At 35.2% G+C, this 5,242-nt stretch overlaps 1 long non-coding RNA gene across 1 annotated transcript; it reads left to right on the forward strand.

Annotated features, from left to right (window-relative positions):
- The first annotated feature begins 347 nt into the window (after positions 1-347).
- Positions 348-750, forward strand: LOC121968256. Its single transcript, XR_006108030.1, has 3 exons — positions 348-449; positions 522-614; positions 693-750. It is a non-coding gene; the product is annotated as an uncharacterized LOC121968256 (long non-coding RNA).
- The last annotated feature ends 4,492 nt before the right edge of the window (positions 751-5,242 follow it).

The raw sequence follows: 5,242 nt of genomic DNA on the forward strand, positions 1-5,242 counted from the left end.
AGTGTCAAATTTAATGAGTATGGACAGCCAGTTGGCGAAAAGGCTTCTGCATTGCAAAGTTTTATTGGTGTGCTTGCTCGAGAAAAAGTTAATATTAATTACAACTCTTGGAAGCAAGTGCCGATTGAAGTTAAGAACATGATATGGGAATCCGTCAATGTAAGTAACATGAAACTTTCTTATGTGATGCATTTTTTTCTGTTCTATTATTTATATACTTAAGATATTTGTTTGTGTAGTTGACATACGAACTGGACCCAAAATGGAGGAATGGGTGTTTGATCTCTGCAAACACCAAGTGGCGTCAGTATAAAACTCACCTCACCAGGAAATTCATCCATCCAAACAGAAATAATCCGAAGCTTCTCAATAAGGTACCTCAAGGACATTGCATTTCACGTGAAGATTGGAGTAGTTTTGTGATTAATCGGATGTCTGAAGACTTTATAGTAAGTTGTTTAAGGTGGTCTTTTTAAATTCTAGTTGATATATGTGGTTATAATTCATCTATCACTATGTAGAGGAAAAGTGAACTACAAAGTCAGAGAAGCAAGGAAAACTTATACCCTCATCGTCTTTCTCGAAAAGGATATGCGGGTTTGTCTGAAGAAATAGTAAGTATTTAGTTAACATTAATAAATTCCTACTTATGGTTGTTGAGTACGTTGACTTCATGTGGTTTTTGGTATCAGTCTAGTGTTTTATGTGATGACGAAGAGATAAACAGAGCCATCCTCTGGAAGAAAGGGCGGCTCAACAAAGCTGGGGAATATGTTGGCGATGAGTTGAAGCAAACAGTGAATAAGATTGTAAGCAAAAGTATACATAAATTGCTTATTTTGTACATATATGATATATGTATATATTTAAAGTTATTGTATTTGGATGCATGACAGGATGATTATATTGTCCAAAAGAAGGATGGTAAGATGCCCTTTACCAAACCATTTGAGGATATTCTCACGAAGGCCTTGAATTCTAACGAACATGGTGGACGTGTGAGAGGCATAGGAGCAAATGTCACTCCATCATCCTTCTTCAAGCTTGCTAGAGGGAAGGTGCAAATTGATAAGGCTGCCTATGAAAGCCAACAGAAAGAGTTTAAGGAGGCAAAAGCTATGCTTTCTTATCAAGGCGACAGACTAGAAAAATTGGAAGCAATGGTGTTGAAACTTTCTGGTCGAGAATTTGACAGTGAGGAGAAGGGTAGCTGCTCAGTTAAACCACAATGCCTGATCGATATACAACCTGAAGTTGAACGTCATACGCGCCTCTCAAATGAAGGCCTAGAAGAACATGATGATGATGATGTGAAAGTTATTGAGAAGGATTCGGCTTTACAGGTTAAATTTATATTTCACGTTGATATTATTATCCCATCGTTAGTATCTAATGAATTTGGCAGTGATGTTGAAGATTCATAAATTGTTTGTCTTATAGGGAAAAGCAGTGATGTTGTTATTGTAGCCTAACGACAAGACTGTTGCATATGGGACAATTGTCTCTGTTAATGGACCTGGCAACTTTATTGATGATGTTCCATTACCTGTGAATTGCATGAGGATTGCCATTGATAAAGCAATTGATCAATCAGCACCCCTGCCTGTTGCAATCCCGTCCAAATGTCAGAGTATTGGGGATGCTGTAGGTGGCCATGTGGCTTGGCCTGTGCACTTAATCAGCATGCGGGATGAGGTAAATGTGATAAAGTGTTGTGTAAATTTTGTGTACATTTAAAGTATGTCACATATCTAATATATATATGGTTGCATCTACATATGTAGAAGACCAGGAAGAAACAAGTTGACAACAGACAAGAGAAGTCTAAGTTACAATCGTCCAATGTGCCAAGACCCTTACACATCTTATATAGTTATTTTCAACGTCTTGATGAAACAGAGAATGTGATTTTGGAATTAGTTCCTGATGTATTTGGCATGGAACGCACAGTCCATGTTAATTGCGATGACATATTTCCCTTTTGTGAATTGAAGCCAATCACAGACACTTGCATAGTTGTGTATATGTGGTAAGCTTTCAATTGAATTGGACTTTATTTATGTGTTTCATTAATTTATATTTCATCATTTTTTTGGGATATTTTCTGTCTCACTAGTCTCCTCTCTTGTAATCCTAGTCGTCTTTATGTTTGACATTTTGATGAATCATGGCTTGTCTACTATATCTCATTACACAGCTTCACCAAATGCTGCCTCCCTATGTTTCACATTTTGTACAACTTCCTAGGAAATTATATCTCTAATTTACAGATTTGTGAACTCAATAGTTTCAGAAAGCATATGTTAGTACCAAAACATATGTCAGTTCCCGAAAGGCATGAAGCATTTTAAAGCATAAATATGAATTATTGCCATGTCTACTTGATAGCAAGATTATCTAATCACATGGATGTTAGTAACAAAACCTGTGCCATTCTTGAGCTCAGATCCACTCTTTGTAGGCATCTATATAGAAAGATGCAGGAAAAGATGTTGCTGCAAGATTTCAGATTGGTGGATCCAGTGCCTGTGGAATATGTACCATCAAGAAATCAGAATAGAGATTTCATCCAAGAACAGTTGAATAAAAGGGCTTGTTACTTGAGCAGTAGGCTAATTGGTACCTCATCTGGTCAATTGGTTGTTGTGCCATGCAACGTTGGGTGAGTAAGAATAACATTATATATCACTCTCACTTGCATATTTTGAGAACTTGCAAGATGCATATATACACTAATTATATTTCTTTGTGTAGTTTTCACTGGATTTTGACTATCATCAATGTTGATAAGGAGATTATTTTTTTGTTGGATCCTCTTAGTCACCGCATTCGTGATCAAGATTGGAAATATGTTGTCAACATGTAAGTTTTTTGGCTTCTTTTCTTACCTTTGTTGAAACATGTAAGTATTTTGATGTGGCAATACAATTCCCATGGGTTATATGCATGTAGGGCCTTGAAAATGTATAATGTGGAGGCTGGAAGGAAAGGGAAAAAACAACCAACATGGGTAGCTGTCAAGGTATGTCCTTTTGATTAGCAACTGTTTCACTATCCTTGAAGGAGTTATTCCAATATTTCTTTTCTAACATAGGCTCCTCAACAACCGGATGCGGAGCAATGTGGTTTCTATATCATGCGATATATGAAAGATTTAATTGAAAATTTTGGAGTTGACCACAAGGATTCACTTCCAGCAATGGTAATAATAAAATATTTACCCCTGGTGATTTTGATAATTTTGATTTAGTTCCCCTGGTGCTTGCTATGATTTTTTGATACAAACCGGATGCTATGCTTTTGTTACAATGATTTTTTTATACAAACCGAATGCTATGCTTTTGTTACAAACCATATACTAGTTGGAGACTAAATGATTGCCTAAGAAGAAAGGAATTAGAGATTAGGTTCATTTTGTGACTCTAAACTAAGTTTTTTTTTTTATTGTTTAAGTGTATTTTCTGAATTTTGAGAACCAATTTTTTTTTGTACATCTACCATCAAGTATGACCCTACTTTATTAGATGTTATCATGTTTCTTTATTAGAGAAAGTTTTTTTTGTAAGTGTGATATGTTAGGATCTTTATGTTCTTGAATTTGGGATATGTTCTTTATGTTCCAGTTGATCTAGTTTGTTATCTTTCACCCAACTGTCAAATTCAAGAAATATGATCACTGAAAAAGAAAAAGAGGAGGATTAAACTATCTAGTCATGTAGGTAATAGAACAGTGGAAATACTTGTCAAGTATTTGGAGTTCTTCCTGATATATACGCTGAGAAGTTTCAAAGGAAACCAATGCCAATTCCACTAGATCCCTATCCTTTATGCTATAACGCCTATTTACAGGTTCAAAAAAATCAGGAGCATAATATGCAGAAAGTTGACAACAGACATTGTTGTTACACATTATATTGGAATCTTACTCGTATGAAGTTTTGAGAACTTGCAAGTTGCCAAGAGTGAAGTTCTCAATGGTATTTTTATGCTCTAAACGTTCCAGATTGGACCAAATCGGAAAATTTAGAGCATAATCCACCTGAACAAAACTCCAAATTTATGAATGTTCAGACATGATTTTTCTTTGCAAGTAATATCCATTTACCTCTTGTAAACGCATCTGGTACTGTTCGTGATTTCGGTTGGTGGTTAATGCTTCTTTCAAAAACATTCTTGACCAGGAGGCTAATTTGTCTAAACCTTGCTCGTAGGGAAATATTTTGATTTGTGATGCCTTGTACAATTCTAATACAGTGTTCACATCCTTCAGATATCCTTGCAATGTATTGTTAAAATAGTGCTCAGACTTGAGTCATGATGTAACAACCCACCCTTCTTGCATCTACTCTCTAAGGGCGAATGTTACCTAACTACAACTCTCTATCTAGTGTCACTGACGCTATTATTAGAGTCAGTTAGATTTATCACGGTTCAGAGGAATTTCTACCAAAAAATTTCGGCAGAGTCTCCCCTGTACCGGTGACCAAATCTATAATACACAAGATATATATACGCAGCCACATGCGGCTGGAACACATTTTATTCACAACCACGCAGTAATAAATTCATACTATAACCAAAAGACTAGACTAGCAACAAGAACTAAACACAACTCCCAGAATAGGACATAAATAAGCTACAATACGAATCAAGCTTAATCACAATCACATAACTTCATAACAGCATTTAAAGAAAAGAACTAAAACATAAACTCTAATCAAATAGGTCCTGCAAGTTTGATAACACTCTCTGGATCTCTCCATAGTCACAGTCATCACACACCTTCATCACCACCACCATCCTGTCGTTTCCCTTCATATCTTAGCTTTTCCTTTATCTGCGGTAGGAGGAAAAAGAAAAGATCTATAAGCGAAAACGCTTAGTAAGTACTAATCTATCTCACAAAACTCGAAATGCATAAATGTAATGCAATAATACTGAAACTGAAATGCTAAAGCCAATCTGCATGTGCTCATGGTATACAGAAAATGAAACTGAATACTAAACATGCTCACTATCTAACAGGATAATAAGAAATGAACACTGTAAGCTTAGAATTAAAGAAACTAACTTTTTATTTATTCTAAGCATAAAACTTATTATATTTTCTTATATCCTTGTAATAGAAATTAATCTTTTAATTTCTATCCTTTACTTTCTTCTTCTTTCTTTCTTTCTTTCTTTCTTTACTTTTCTTTCTTTCTTTACTTTTCTTTACTTTTCTTTCTTTCTTTACTTTTCT

This window comes from Zingiber officinale, chromosome 3B (assembly GCF_018446385.1).
Source record: "Zingiber officinale cultivar Zhangliang chromosome 3B, Zo_v1.1, whole genome shotgun sequence".
In the NCBI taxonomy this organism is placed as follows: domain Eukaryota; kingdom Viridiplantae; phylum Streptophyta; class Magnoliopsida; order Zingiberales; family Zingiberaceae; genus Zingiber; species Zingiber officinale.